Source organism: Salvelinus sp. IW2-2015, linkage group LG13 (assembly GCF_002910315.2).
Source record: "Salvelinus sp. IW2-2015 linkage group LG13, ASM291031v2, whole genome shotgun sequence".
Classification (NCBI taxonomy): domain Eukaryota; kingdom Metazoa; phylum Chordata; class Actinopteri; order Salmoniformes; family Salmonidae; genus Salvelinus; species Salvelinus sp. IW2-2015.
Window position 1 is genome coordinate 49,956,531 of NC_036853.1, and position 16,863 is coordinate 49,973,393.

General features: G+C 43.0%; 1 protein-coding gene across 1 annotated transcript in view; it reads left to right on the top strand.

Annotated features, from left to right (window-relative positions):
- sorbs2a (sorbin and SH3 domain containing 2a) overlaps window positions 1-16,863 on the top strand; it is a 103,129-nt gene that overhangs the window by 9,521 nt on the left and 76,745 nt on the right. Inside the window, exon 2 of the mRNA XM_023998478.2 lies at window positions 14,031-14,160. The gene's annotated coding sequence lies outside the window, so the exon portion shown is untranslated. The remainder of the gene's footprint in view (window positions 1-14,030; window positions 14,161-16,863) is intronic.

Here is a 16,863-nt window from a genome sequence, read left to right on the forward strand (position 1 = left end):
CAAGTATATTGTATGTTTTGGATATTCAATTTAAAAAAAATTGTCTCTTCTTATTGGTGTCCTTTTTAGTAATGGTTTCTTTGAAGCAATTCAACCATGAAGGCCTGATTCACACAGTCTCCTCTGGACAGTTGATGTTGAGATGTGTCTGTTACTTGAACTCCRAAGCATTTATTTGGGCTGCAATTTCTGAGGCTGGTAACTCTAACATATCCTCTGCAGCAGAGGTAACTCTTTCCTGTGGCAGTCCTCATGAGAGCCAGTTTCATCATAGCGCTTTATGGTTTTTGCAACTGCACTTGAAGAAACTTTAAAAGTTCTTAATTTTCMACATTGCCTGACCTTCATGTCTTAAAGTAATGATGGACAGATTTGATGTCTTCACTTTTATTCTACAATGTAGAAAATAGTACAATTAAGAAAAAACCTTAGATGAGTAAGTGTGTCCAAATGTTTGATTGGGACTGTATATACAATCAATCAATCAAATGTATTTATAAAGCCCTTTTTACATCAGCCTATGTCACAAAGTGCTATACAGAAACTCAGCCTAAAACCCCAAACGGCTGGCGATGTAGAAGCACAGTGGCTAGGAAAAACTCCATAGAAAAGCAGGAACCTAGGAAGAAACCTAGAGAGGAACCAGGCTCTGACGGGTGGCCAGTCCTCTTCTGGCTGTGCCGGGTAGAGAGTACAAGAGTACATGGCAATTAAGGCCAGATTGTTCTTCAAGATGTTCAAATGTTCATAGATGACCAGCAGGTTCAAATAATAATCACAGTGGTTGTAGAGCGTGATACTGGTCAGAACCTGAGGAGTAAATGTCAGTTGGCTTTTCATAGCCGAGCTTTCAGAGKTAGACAGCAGGTGCGGTAGAGAGAGTGTTGAAACAATGTAGCACGTCCGGTGAACAGGTCAGGTTTCCGTAGCTGCAGGCAGAACAGTTGCAACTGGAGCAGCAGCACGACTAGGTGGAGTGGGAACAGCAAGGAGTCATCAGGCCAGGAAGTCCTGAGGCATGATCCTAGGGCTCAGGTGCTTCTGGAGGGGAGGGAGAGAGAGAATTAGAGGGAGTATACTTAAATTCGCACAACACAGCAGATAAGACAGGATAATTACACCAGATATAACAGACTGACTCTATCCCTCCGGCACATAGACTATTGCAGCATAGATACTGGAGACTGAGACGGGTGGGTCGGGGGGACACTGTGGCACCGTCTGACGATACCCCCGGACAGGGCCAACCAGGCAGGATATAACCCCACCCACTTGAGGGATATCTTCAACCACAACTTACTACCCTGAGACAAGGCTCAGTATAGCCCACGAAGATCTCCTCCACCGCATGAGCATGAGGGGGTGCAAAACCGGACAGGAAGATCACGTCTGTGACTCAACCCACTCAAGTGATGCACCCCTCTTAGGGACAGCATGGAAGGGCACTAGACAGCCAGTGACTCATCCCCCGTAATAGGGTCAGAGGCAGAGAATCCCAGTGGAGAGAGGGGAGCCGGCCAGGTAGAGACAGCAAGGGCAGTTCGTTGCTTCAGTGCCTTGCCGTTCACCTTTGCACCCCTGGGCCAGACTATACTCAATCATCGGACCTACTGAAGAGATGAGTCTTCAGTAAAGACTTAAAGGTCAAGTCCGAGTCTGCATCTCTCTCATGGATAGGCAGATTATTCCATTAAAATGGAGCTCTATAGGAGAAAGCCTGCACTGCCTCCAGCTGTTTGCTTAGAAATTCTAGGGACAGTAAGGAGGCCTGCGTCTTGTGACCGTAGCATACGTGTAGGTACGTACTGCAGGTTAGCGGTAAAACCTTAAAATCAGCCATAACCTTAACAGGAAGCCAATGTAGATATTTTCTGGGTCAAGGTTTGGCTTTTTCAAGAGAGGCTTTATTACTGCCACTTTTAGTGAGTTTGGTACACATCCGGTGGATAGGGAGCCATTTATTATGTTCAACATAGGAGGACCAAGCACAGGAAGTAGCTCTTTCATTAGTTTAGTTGGAATAGGGTCCAGTATGCAGCTTGATGGTTTAGAGGCMATGACTATTTTCATGAATGTGTCAAGAGATACAGGATCTAAAAACTTGAGTGTCTCCATTTTTCCTAGGTCCTGGCAGTTCTGAGCAGACTCAGGACAACTGAGCTTTGGAGAAATACGCAGATTTAAAGAGGAGTCCGTAATTTGCTTTCTAACGATCATGATCTTTTCATCAAAGAAGTTTATCACTGCTGAAGTGAACGCTACCCTCTTTTGTGGTAGGCTTGATTACCAACAACGACGAGGCGGCCTACAGGGAGGAGGTGAGGGCCCTCGGAGTGTGGTGTCAGGAAAATAACGTCACACTCAACGTCAACAAAACAAAGGAGATGATTGTGGACTTCAGGAAACAGCAGAGGGAGCACCCCCCTATCCACATCGACGGGCAGTAAGTGGAGACGGGTAGTAAAGTTTTAAGTTCCTCGGTGTACAATCACGGACAACTGATTGGTCACACTAGGACAGTGTTGTGAAGAAGGCGCAGCAGTGCCTCTTCAATCAGGAGCTGAAGTATTGGCTTGTCACCAAAAGCACTTTACTACAGATGCACAATCGAAAGCATCCTGTCGGGCTGTATCACCACCTGGTACGGCAACTGCTCCGCCCACAACCGTAAGGCACTCCAGAGGGTAGTGAGGTCTGCACAACACATCACCGGGGAAAACTACCTGCCCTCCAGGACACCTACACCCCGATGTCACAGGAAGGCCATAAAGATCATCAAGGACAACAACCATCCGAGCCACTGCCTGTTCACCCCCGCTATCATCCAGAAGGCGAGGTCAGTACAGGTGCATCAAAGCAGGGACCGAGAGACTGAAAAACAGCTTCTATCTCAAGGCCATCAGACTGTTAAACAGCCACCACTAACATTTAGTGGCCGCTGCAACATACTGACTCAACTCCAGCCACTTTAATAATGGGAATTGATGGAATTTATGTAAAAATTACCACTAGCCACTTTAAACAATGCCACTTAATATAATGTTTACATACCCACATTACTCATCTCATATGTATATACTGTACTCTATATCATCTACTGCATCTTGCCATCTTTATGTAATACATGTATCACTAGCCACTTTAAACTATGCCACTTTATGTTTATATACCCTACATTACTCATCTCATATGTAATATTGTACTCTAATCCATCTACTGACTCTTGCCTATGCCGTTCTGTACCATCTCTCATTCATATATCTTTATGTACATATTCTTTATCCCTTTACACTTGTGTGTATAAGGTAGTAGTTGTGGAATTGTTAGGTTAGATTACTCGTTGGTTATTACTGCATTGTCGGAACTAGAAGCACAAGCATTTCGCTACACTGCATTAACATCTGCTAACCATGTGTATGTGAACAAATAACATTTGATTTGATAATGCTGCTTTTTTAGTTAGCTTTGCGACAGTATCAAAAATACATTTTGGATTGTCTCTCAATTAGGTTGGAAAAATAGGATGATTGAGCTGCAGTGAGGGCTCTTCGATATTGCATGTTACTGTCTTTCCAAGCTAGTCGGAAGACTTCCAGTTTGGTGGAGCGCCATTTCTTTTCCAATTTTCTGGAAGCTTGTTTCAGGGCTCAGGTATTTTCTGTATACCAGGGAGCAAATTTCTTGTGACAAATGTTTTAGTTTTTAGGGGTGTGTCTGCATCTAGGGTATTACGCAAGGTTAAATTAACTTTTACTTGGTACTCATCCCGGATATCCGGGAGCACCCCCCACAGTAAAAAAGTGACTAGCATAGCCTAGCATAGCGTCACAAGTAAATACTAGCATCTAAATATCATTAAATCACAAGTCCAAGACACCCAGATGAAAGACCAACATCTTGTGAACTCCAGCCCATCATTTCTGTTTTTAAAATGTTTTACAGGGAAGACACAATATGTTAAATCTATTAGTAACCACGTTAGCAAAAGACACCACTTTTTTTACTCCACCAGTTTTTTACTCCATCAGTAGCTATCACTAATTCGACTAAAATAAGATATATTATAGCCACTAACCAAGAAACAACTTCATAAGATGACAGTCTGATAACATATTTATGGTATAGCATATTGTTTTTTTTAGAAAAATGGTGCATATTTCCAGGTATAAATCACAGTTCTACATTGCAGCTGCAATCTGAAATAGCGTTGGAAGCAGCCGGAATAATTTACAGAGACCGACGTCAATTACCAAAATACTCATCCTAAAACATTTCTGAAAAATACACAGCATATCAGCAATCGAAAAGACACAGATCTTGTGAATCAGACAATATTTCAGATTTTCTAAGTGTTTTTACAGGGAAGACACAATATGTAAATCTATTAGCTAACCACGATAGCAAAAGACCACACCTTTTTTTTTTCCACCATTTTTTCCTGCATCAGTAGCTATCACTAATTCGACTAAATAAAGATATATATAGCCACTAACCAAGAAACAACATCAATAAGATGACAGTCTGATAACATTATTTATGTATAGCATAAGTGTTTTTTTTGAAAAAATGTGCATATTTCAGGTATAGAAATCACAGTTCTAACATTGCAGCTGCAATCTGAAATAGCGTTGAAGCAGCCGGAATAATTACAGAGACCGACGTCAAATTACCAAATACTCATCCTAAAACATTTTCTGAAATACACAGCATACAAGCAATCGAAAGGACACAGATCTTGTGAATCCAGACAATAATTTCAGATTTTCTAAGTGTTTTACAGGCGAAAACACAATATAATCTTTATATTAGCATACCACATGAGGCTAACATCACCCCAGCATTGATCAATGCAAAAGGGGCGATAAACGTTATCGCCACCAAAATATATAATTTTTCACTAACCTTCTCAGAATTCTTCAGATGACAAGTCCTGTAACATCATATTAACAAATGCATATAGAGTTTGTTCGAAAATGTGCATATTTAGCAATACAAATCGTGGTTATGCAATGTAATCTGTCAAAACATGGCATGCATTCTGGCCGGCGCCCACTTTGGAAAGGCACCTATGTTTACGATTATTTATCGATTAGATTGACTAAAAAAATACAGGTTGGACAGCTTAATGAAAGATTCATTGGTTATTAATGCAACCGCTGATTTAAGATTTTTTAATTAACGTTACAAGACATACATTGTTGAGTTAGCGCCAGACTTAGTGCCGCAAAAAATGGCCGACGCAACTGCGTTTACATTGTTTTTCCACATAAATATCGGAATAAAAATCATAAATAAATCTTACTTTTGGACGAGCTTCCTCAGTATCTTGGGCAATGTGCTCCTTTGTCTAAAAGAATCGTTGCTTTGTTGTAAAACGACAATCTTCAACTTCGGAACTAGCAAGCATAACATAGCACACGGCACACACATGTCCAAATCCTCAAACGCAATACTAAGGAAATTCCGAAAAATAGCAATATATCTCGCAATAAACTGATTATAATCGGTTTCAAATAACTTCGTTATGATGTTTCTAACACCTATATCGAATTAAATCACAGACGGATAGATCTTTTGGTCAATAACGAGAGCTTTTGAGCATGCCATTCTGATGTCCTCCCTTGCGTCCTGGCGAGGCGTCGAAAGAAGGGACATCTCACTCCATTGCCTTTTATAAACTCTGGAGAACACGTAGAGACGCCATTCCACTTCTCATTGTTACTTGACATCTCAGGGAAAGGTGGGTGCAGTTCATTTCGATCCATAGGGCACACACAGAGCTTAAAAACTGATCCGAGCATCAGAGACTATTTTTCAGAGCTTCGCATGTCCTGTCATTGATTTTCCGCTGTAGAAAAGAGTTCCTGGTTCACCCACAGACCATAATTCAACGGTTTTAGAAACTAGAGATTGTTTTCTATCCAATAGTAATAATAATATGCATATTGTACGAGCAGGAATTGAGTATGAGGCAGTTTAATTTGGAGACGATATTTTCCAAAGTGGAAACAGCACCCCCTGTATTGAAGAAAAGGTTTTTAAGATCCTCAATTAGGTGGTTAAATATTTTTTTTTACTGACGATTTTTCTCTCCTTGGGGTAGGTGGAGGTAGTCTGGAAGGGCATCTAGGAATCATTGGGTTGTCTGAGAATTTATAGGACAGCTTTTGATGAYCCTTGGTTGGGGTCTGAACAGATTATTGGTTGCGATTTGCAAACGTAATAAAAWRGTAGTCCAAAAGTCCAGGATTATGAGGAAAAACATTTAGATCCACAATATTTATTCCACGGGACAAAACTAGATCCAGGGTATGACTGTGGCAATGAGTCCAGAGACATGTTGGACAAAACCCACTGAGTCAATAATAGCTCTGAAATCCTGTTGGAGTGGGTCTGTGGACTTTTCCATGTGAATATTGAAGTCACCAGCAATTACAATATTATCTGCCATGACTACAAGGTCTGATATAAAATTCAGGGAGGAACGCTGTACAGCGAGGAACGCTGTATACGGCCCAGGAGGCCTGTAAACAGTAGCTATAAAAAGTATCCACTTCTTCCTAATATTGAGTTGCACTCCCTTTTGACCTCCAGAACAGCCTCAATTCCTTGGGGCATGGACTCTACAAGGTGTCAAAAGCATTCCACAGGGATGCTAACCCATATTGACTCCAATGCTTMCCACACTCGTGTCARGTTGGCTGGATGTCCTTTGGGTGGTGGACCATTCTTGATACACATGGGAAACTGTTGAGCGTGAAAAACCCAGGAGCGTTGCAGTTCTTAACACACTCAAACCGGTGCGCCTGGCACCTATGACCATACCCCGTTCAAAGGCACTTAAATATTTTGTCTTGCCCATTCACCCTCTGAATGGCACACATACACTATCCATGTCTCAATTGTCTCAAGGCTTAAAAATCGTTCTTTAACCTGTCTCTTCCCCTTCATCCACACTGATTTTAAGTGGATTTAACAAGTGACATCAATGAGGGGTCATAGCGTTCACCTGGATTCACCTGGTCAGTCAATGTCCCTCAGTGTATATGTCTTCATAGACTCTTAGCTTTCATCCGGCACCCAATTGTACATGCTCCTATGAACTTCACATGTTGGTGCTCATGGGTCCTTTACATGGAAATGACCTGGATAAGGAAGTCCCACGGCTGAGTTCTTTGTGACAAAGGAACCCATTGACCTTTACCCTTAGGCAGCGGGATATGACACGYWGAGTGTCCCAAATGGCACCCTATTCATAGAGCTATGGTTGAAAGTAGTGCACTATATAGGGGTTAGGGTGGCATTTGGGAGCCAGGCGCTATTTTCACAGCATCAAGAGGGGTCGATGTCACTGGAACACCAGCAGWTCTTCTCTGTGTGAAAGAGGACACACAAACAAGCTATTTTMTCTACATGTAGCAGGACTATTGTACTTYTCTAAAGTGCTTCAGTGGGGAACAAAGTTACTGTTGGTTTGAATTGACCCCCCCTCTCTAGAAACAGCTATCGCTGAGTTAAGCAAATCCTCTATAACGCTTTAGGGCGCTGTAGAATATTGTAGATATCAACATAAAGTACTGAAAGCTTATGCCTGCAGTGTTTTCAAATGTAGGAGTTCTTTCTGAGGTTATTGAATGTACGAAGCCTACCTTTCTTTATAAGACCGKTATGTTTTCAAAGTGTCAAACCAGCTACTCCCTTCCCGGGTCTCGTTTGTTTACGTCCTGTTTTTTTTGCGAGCGGTGGAAAAAGTGTGCTGTGATTCATGGGGGTCAAAGGTCAAGCTCTCTCTGAAAAGGCACAGTGGTGGTGCCCCTCTGGCCCCGGCCCAAGGCTTGTTCCTCTGTGACCTTTCTGTGGGCCCGGGATAAGCTGTGAAAATGAGCGGTACGGATTACAGAGGAGGAAAGTATTAATGACAATCCTACATCCGTTTCGCTMTTTTTCTCTCTCGCGCGCGCTCTTGCTCTCTCTCTCATTCTCTCTGTGTATTCTATTGTCGTGCTGACATACGCTACCAGACGGTGCACCAGCTGCGAGAGTAGTTTGCGCCAACGACTCTGCAATAGATGCCGATATGGCGGAACTGGCGTTGGGGTATGTAGAGGAAGTAAGGGCTACACACACACACACACACACACACACACACACACACACACACACACCACCTCTCTCTTTCCCTCCCTTGTTTCTGTCTCTCCGGTTTGATGAGAGGTATAGCGCTAAAGAAAGCCTTCCCGTCTCTAAACCCTGCACCAGTCAAGTATGTGTAAATCCCGGGGTTGACACGTCCTAAGCCAAAATGCCTGGGCGCCGCCGTCAACAGTTTGGATCCCGTTACCGGGCAGAATGCGAGGGAAGTAGTGAGCGTGGGTGCCCGATTGGCTGCCGGGCGAGGTGGTAGGAAATGGGCCCGTCGGTGGGTCCCAGGGCAGAGGTGTGAAGGAGTCTGGGAGAGGTTGAGCAGGGTTGATGGATGACTCGTGTCATAATGTTCATAACATTCTTACGGCACTCTATCATMGGMGAATAATGTTCCCACTTATGACATCGATCTCCCAACACTTCACGTCCCSAAACTTTCGATAAGGTTCAGGCTCAACAGTGGGATGCAGTTTATTTTATATGTGAAGGGTATGTTAACCTTAGCCACAGCCTAAATGGAATTCTATTTGGGGCCATTTTGTCATTAATCTTATAGGGCTGTGTCTAGCCTTTACATGGCAAAGGTCACATAACCTACTACTGTATACTGTAGCTCTCTATATGATTTAACTTAGGCCTAGTTTAAATAGGCTATTATAACAGGTTTTATATAATCAACATACCAGGACAGTGTTCCTTGTTATCCGTAGGTGACATACATTAAGCCAACCATAGAGTAATTMTATTTSTATGAAGCCAACCACCCAAAAATAAAAGTCACTGGCTTAAGGTTATTTTCTGGGATGTTTGCTAGTGGGGTGAAATATAGGCCTAGGGCCCTGTTTTTATATTTTTGGTCCACCCCGAAACTGAGTTTGGGTGTGCCCCAAATGGCGCTCTATTCCAGGGATAGTGCATTACTTTGACCAGAGCACTATAGGGTCCCTGTTCAAAAGTAGTACACTCTATAGGGAATAGTGTAATTTGGGACGCAGACATTGTGCCACTGTAACTTGTGTTTATCCTGCWCCTCTCTGCTTTTTATAACCTGTCACTTACTTAGCTGGGAATGGCTGGACCCATATTGGTGCTGATAATGAATTGGGTGTTGAAATCAGGCCGGTGAGACAATGTTGACGTGCCCCGTCTAGTCCTGATTGGCTCATAGGTTTGTGTGTGCGCCAGCTTTTCGTCTCTGGTACTTTAATGTGATAATTCCAGAGCTGTTTGGGCAACATATTTATTATTTTCTCCCTTTAACAATCATGTATTACTGAAGTCTCTACCTGAACAGTAATCAGCGACAATGCCCAATTTGTGTTTAAATGCCGTAAGACTGAGCAGTACCAGGTTGGATGAAAACATCCCATTTTTATCTTCATGACTAGAACTGAAATGGAACAGGCTGAAAATGACTCTCTTTCTGGCCCTCAGAATAACAGACAGAATGACAGACCGTTCCTTTTAGGTCCATGATCTGTCTGAATACCCCCCCCCCCCCCCCCAAGGTTACATCATTAGCACATGTCAATTCTCAGCTCATCGAGATACCGCAGCTAGCGCTGCCAGTTGCCGCTTAATCATGACAGCTGACGCCCCAATCGCCGTGGTCCTCAAGGTGCCAGGCTTAGAATGGGACTACTTCAGTGGCAGGAGACATGTTATCATGTCGTCAGCGCTGCTTATTTCCATGGTGGCCGTCGGTACCTTTTTTAGAGGGGATTTGAGCGTTACCACTTCATCRTTGGCAGGGTGACAGAGGGACTCGGGCTGTGTTGATCCAGGATGGGCAGCTGGCTGAATCGATGCTCCATTTACCTTTTTGTCACACTGCATAGTTGCTGGACATGSAGGTGGATGAGAGTTTCTCTGGGCCTTCTTGTTAGCACTGAGCTAGCTAGCGGTAGCGGCTCAACTGTCGGTAGCTCTATTGCTTGGACTTAGTTTGTTGTTAGCATCAGTTAGCACCAGGTTGTTGTTGTTAGCACAGTTCGCGGTTGACTTGTTGCTAGCTCTATTGCTAGGAGTTAGCTTGTTGTTAGTATCCGTTAGCATCAAGCTAACTAGTTGAACGTATGAGCAAAGACCGCACAGTATGAAGACAGGCTGTAACTGCTTCCCAGTGTGACATTGGCTAGCTAAGCTCATGTGCAGAAACACGTCATCGGGTCTAACGGTCGTCTCGCGCCGAACTTGACGAAAATAAAAACGTGCCAGTTTGCAACTTTCACGAAGTTGGAGTAATAACATGTACGACTACTTAAGACATTGGCTCCAATCTAGGTTGTGCCTTTTTTAGATTTCGAGAAAATTAACAACTTAAGAATTTTTCACTTCTCACATTGACTTCTCAAACCACAATCCCCGGTCTGCTTGGTTGGCTTCACAAATGTTCCCGGAAGTCTTGCGATGTCGCGCTACTGGGTTTAGAAACTATGTGGTATTAGTTAGCATCACATTAGTTAGTTAGCATCACATTAGTTAGTTAGCATCAGAATCATTTAAACACCTATTCGATTAACAGGGATTTCTGTGTCTCAAAGCATGTGGATGATAAAGACTTGCAATTCAGGTTGAATGACCTTAAAAACTTCTTATGGCTGAGATCCCGCTAACGGGATCGATATGACAACAGCCAGTGAAAGTGCAGGGCGCCAAATTCAAACAACAAAAATCTCATAAAATAAAATTCCTCAAACATACATGTATCTTATACCATTTTAAAGGTAATCTTGTTGTTAATCCCACCACAGTGTCCGATTTCAAAAAGGCTTTACAGCGAAAGCACCACAAACGATTATGTTAGGTCACCGCCAAGTCACAGAAACACAGCCATTTTTCCAGCCAAAGACAGGAGTCACAAAAAGCAGAAATAGAGATAGAATTAATCACTAACCTTTGATCTTCATCAGATGACACTCATAGGACTTCATTTTACACAATACATGTATGTTTTGTTCGGTAAAGTTCATATTTATATAAAAMAATCTCAGTATACATTGACGCGTTATGTTCAGTAGTTCCAAAAACATCCGGTGATTTTGCAGAGAGCCACATCAATTTCCAGAAATACTCATAATAAACGTTGATCAAAAATACAAGTGTTATACATGGAATTTTAGATCCACTTCTCCTTAATGCAACCGCTGTTGTAGATTTCAAAAAAAGCTTTACGGAAAAAGCAAACCATGCAATAATCTGAGTACGGCGCTCAGACCCAAAACCAGCCAAAAAGATATCCGCCATTTTGTGCAGTCAACAGAAGTCAGAAATAACATGATAAATATTCACTTACCTTTGATGATCTTCATCAGAATGCACTCCCAGGATTCCAGTTCCACAATAAATGTTTGTTTTGTTCGATAATGTCCATCATTTATGTCCAAATAGCTACTTTTGTTAGCGCATTTTGTAAACATATACAAAGTAACGAAGGCGTTCACTAGGAGCAGACGAAATGTCAAAATGTTCCGTTACAGTCCGTAGAAACATGTCAAAGGATGTATAGAATCAATCTTTAGGATGTTTTTAACATAAATCTTCAAGAATGTTCCAACCGGAGATTCCTTTGTCTGTAGAAAAAGCAAAATGCAGCTACTCTCACTGAACAGAGCGTCACGAGCCTGTGGCACTCTGCCAGACCACTGACTCAAAGAGCCCTTATGAGCCCCTCCTTTACAGTAGAAGCCTCAAACAAGTTTCTAAAGACTGTTGACATCTAGTGGAAGCCTTAGGAAGTGCAACATGACCCATATCCCACTGTATCTTCAATAGGGAATGAGTTGAAAAACGACCAACCTCAGATTTCCCACTTCCTGGTTGGATTTTTTCTCAGGTTTTTGCCTGCCATATGAGTTCTGTTATACTCACAGACATCATTCAAACAGTTTTAGAAACTTCAGTGTTTTCTATCCAAATCTACTAATAATATGCATATATTAGCAACTGGGACTGAGTAGCAGGCCGTTTACTCTGGGCACCTTATTCATCCAAGCTACTCAATACTGCCCCCAGCCACAAGAAGTTAACTTTACAATTAGAAAAATATACTTTGTGTGAAATGAAAGTAGTCTATGTATTGTACGGTACATTCACATGCGAGGCATCCATATTTATAGCTCAATAATACATKATGTTAAAGTTCGGAAGTAATCTATGCAGACCATTGGAGCCATTTTAACGCAAGAGGAAGTTCTAGCAGTGGATGGAATACAACTTATTTTTCCTCCCACATCACAGATAGGGATAGCAYTGTCCTCATCTCTCCAACAACATGAAACTCTCCATTTCCCTTAGCACGTTCACAGTGGGAACCCCATAATAGACACTGTGCTGTACGTCAATGTGCCTTTCTGTAAACAGCAGAAATKCATCGCAGAACTCACAACACACAAAGCTACACCCCAAATGGCCAAAGTAGCTCTTGTGGTTGGCAAGTGTAGGAGACACCCAAAATCCACAAGAAAAGGGAGTGGTTGGCACAGCAGTTTCTGTWGGCATGTTTGTTATGGAAGCCTCTGCCTCAAAATGGTAACAAGTGAAACATCAATCTCTTTATCCCACTATTTCCTTGAAAGCTTCCTCATCTCATTTCMTTCATGGCCACTGATTTTTAAATTACTCATCTTGATGAAAACATTTAATTGAAAACATATCCAKTCTTGTCATCCATCTGTTTTGATTGGAAAGTAGGAAATGAGGCCATATATTACAGTATATTGGGGCGAAGCCCATGAGAGAGCACTGGAGTGTGAGCCGGTGAAGTTCACCGGAGAAATTGCGGTAGTGAATTATCGTCCACGATAACTAACTCCTTTTGTTAAATATGTTGAATAATTTATCAGTCTTGGCTACCTCATCAGTGACCACCAGTGAGTTTTTAATTCGACTCATCCAAAGGGGTTCATTAAAGGAACTTAATGAACATCTCAKGGACCAGGCGGATGAAGCTTGTGTTATGTCGTGTATGTCCCTTGTCGCATCTATTTGTGTCTGTTTGGTTTACTGCTGCGCTTAGAGAGGTGGAAGTTGTCCAGTAGCTGTGTTACGGCATGYGATGACCAGCCTCTAAATGCAAGGTGAATATAGCTCTAGTTATATCACTTGCCTGCGAATAGCTGCTCGGGATAGGGTGGAGGGGAGGGTGTGCGCGACGTGTGTGTGTGTGTGTGTGTGTGCTTAATGTTTATGTGCTCGCGGATCATCACACTGAGCCGGGCCAACTTTTCTGACAGATGATCAAACCGTCAACAGCAGCGAGCGAAAGCTTGTGTCATGCATGGGCTATATCAAATGTGGCTTGTTGCTCAACATCATTTCTGTGTGGGAACTCCACTTTACATGGCCCCCAATAAGTTAACGGCACACACATAATCGTTCAAATAGCGACGCTTGGGGAGAGATGGGTGTGCGTTACCTATTTGACACCTCACTCCGCGCAGTCTGCCCATTCCGTCCCCCTTCTAGTCTATCCATCATTTATTTTGACTCTGCTGCTTATCCTGACAGAGGAATGCCTGTCTGGTACTTAGCTGCTGCCCCACTGGCGTTGCTCATGCCTGGGATGTGGAGGTGTGTGTGTGAGCGTGTGGGTTTGTAACTGCGTGATGGCTACGTGTATGTATGTATGTATGTATGTATGTATGTATGTATGTAGGCATATATATTCAGAAGCAGATCCTGTCACTTTATCCACCCCCCCATACACATTCCCACACACTCTGACYCACCTACTCTAGGGGTAACTTTCCAGTCCTGTAGTTGCAGCATGTCTGTGTCTCAAAATAGCCATATCTCATCACTGCTTCACCTAAACAGGGAACTCTCTCGCTCTCTTCTCTAACTCTGTTTTCCTCTTCTCTCTGTTGCATCTGGGTGCTTCCCAGGAACGGACAGACTAGGCTCTGGATTTAAAGCCTGAGGAGGAGTGCGGAATTCTCCGGAACGAGGGAAGAATTGAGATCCCCGATGCCCGTCTCTCCCGAATAAGTCTCCCAGCTTTTGATTTTTATGACGGTAAGATTTTTCTTTTTGCCACTCTTGCACTAGCTGTCTGTACATGAAAGGTAATGAGTTTTTGCTGTGTTTGCAGGTGTAATGTCAGTCAGAGTAGGCTTTGTTTGAACGGACATGCCTCACAAACCATTGGGAGTCGAGCACTTGCGTATCAGTGGACTGGATGTATGATTTTGATAACAATTCATAAGTTGTCATAAAATCAACAATGAGGGCAAAGTGAATGGAATAGTCCAGCAGTAATTATGTGCACTCCAAAATTATGAATAATAAACAAGTATTTATTTTGTACTTTTTTTTTAAAGTCTATTTGCTTTTTGCATTATAGTATTTGATTTTAGTCATTTGTTTTTGATTGAGAACATGCACTTAAAAACATAATTGTGATATGATTAGATCGGATACTCTTTGTCTGTTGGAACAGAACAGTACCACTACATCCCAGCACTACACCATAGCCAAACCCAACAGTGGACAGGACGAAAATGGTTTAAATTAAAACCAGGATTTTTCTTCCCGAACCTCTAACCTCAGGAAAAAGCCTGACAAATAACTGTACTCTGCTTTCATTTAGAACATAGAAATGTCTAACCCAAACCAGGCTCTTCAAATAGTCTACAATATAGCCACAAAAAAACAATACGTTGCTTGCATTTTCACCTCTAACACGTCGGCTGCCTGTCAAAATGGTGTATGGCCTTTAGGGCTTTCGCCTCTGCAGTCTTGTCAATGCTCATCATGTTTACACAGCCTCGCTGGTCCCGTGCCACTTGTCTGTCTTGAACCCTGATGTGCCATCATATTGCAAATAGAACATGGCTAAAATAATGAAAGAGATGGAGAACGGGGGGAAGATGGAGGCAGAGAGAGAGAGAGTGACATGGATTGAGTTTTGTGTAGTATCCGGAAGGCTTCCATAACTCTAATTTGAACCCATATTGAAAGACAACCGAAACCAACCAATTTCCCAAACCCTCCCCTGCCTTTTCTCTTCCTCTCTCTCCCTCCTACTTCATTCTACCCTTTTCACTTTTTCGTCCTGCTCTTTTTCCCCTCCACAATTATCAGTCCATTAGGCCAGTCTCTGAGGTGTTGTGGAATGCCACCTTGACCCCACCCACCCCTTGAGTCCACACTCTCACATGCAGAGAGAGAGAGAGAGAGAGAGAGAGCGCAGCTCCCTTGGTCCTTGTTCCCCCTGACCTCACACACACACAGGGACGCTTTGTTGCATGCCCATTGGCGAATGGTACAAGGACATTTTTGCCCCCCCACCACCACCACACTTTCGGGTGACGATTTCACCTCACAGGGTTGTGTACGCACAGTGTCCACAGTGATCAATCGATAGGGCGTTAATGGATGGAATGTGGTTCAGTGTTATTTACAGGCAAAGGATTTCAATTTAGTTCAGGAAGAAGAGGGCTTGACTGAACAATAGGCAAGAGGACTCAGTTGAAGTATTAGCAGATTTCGGGTTAGGTTGAAAAATGTTGAAGATAAATGTGTCTGGTTTGGCAACTCTTGTTTTTTKTTTTTTTTATCTTCCTCATACCATGCCGTTTAGGGTCATTTGTTAAAAGGCCCTGTCGTACGCAAGGACAAAAGATCTTCCAAAGATTGCTTTGCAGCAAGCAGTGAAAAACAAGCTTCTTGAGTTACAAGGCCGTGTAAGAAAGTGAAACTCGTATGCACAGATACACCAACACGCATGCATAACGACAACCACACGCATACAAACAGTTGCATGCTCTCACACACACACACACACACACACACGGAGGTCAGCAAAGACACCCACAAGCACAACAACACACACACACTCATTTTCAGTTCTATGTAATGTCTGCTATTGCTTACCGTTAGCTGGGCGAGTAGTGTGTCAGTGTTGTGTCACAGCTAAACTCTTTAGGCCTGTTGCTATTTGATGAMGGCGATGAAAATAGAAGTATAATTGTCTGTAACAAGAGCCCAAAACACCAGGAGGGTACTTAAAATATTTTTCTGGTACACAGTCTACCCCACAAGATTGAGACTGGTACCAAAACAAGGGCTCTCCAGTCCAACTATACACACCAAGAGTTTGTCTTTGACATTCTTTACATGTCAAGCCTTTGACTGTCACCTTTCCCAKATACTTTAACCTCTGAGTCTATAAACTTTGTTTGCATCKGTGACCTTTTTTGAGCCACTTGCCCTACGATCTCGCGGGGGGCTTTCAGAGTGTTATGAAGTTGCCCCTTGAAGCTGATCAGAAGACAATTTTGCATTACCCCCTAACCCCTACTCCACCCTCACCTCCAAAGGTTAAGCTGATCTTAGATCAGTGTCTAAGGACAACGACTCGAAACTCAACTCAAAAAGTTAAATGTGGCATCATTACAGAGTGCCTATCCGACAGTAAAGCATCCTGGCCGGGAATATCTTAACTCGCAGAGGTTAGTGTTACCCTCTCCGACACAGATCCTATAAAGTCCCCTCCTGATAGAGCAAGGCGCTAAACCCTAATTGCTCCTGTAAGTCGCTCTGGATAGGAGTGTCTGCTAAATGACTAAAATGTAAATAGACCTCTCTCTGCTCCAGAGCCCTCTGGAGGGCAAAGGGCCTGTCTAAGGGAYGTAAGTATAACCCACTCGCCCCTCGTTTAAAGACCACCTTATCCTACTCCACGCAGTTCACGCTGGCACCTGGGGAATTCAGTCC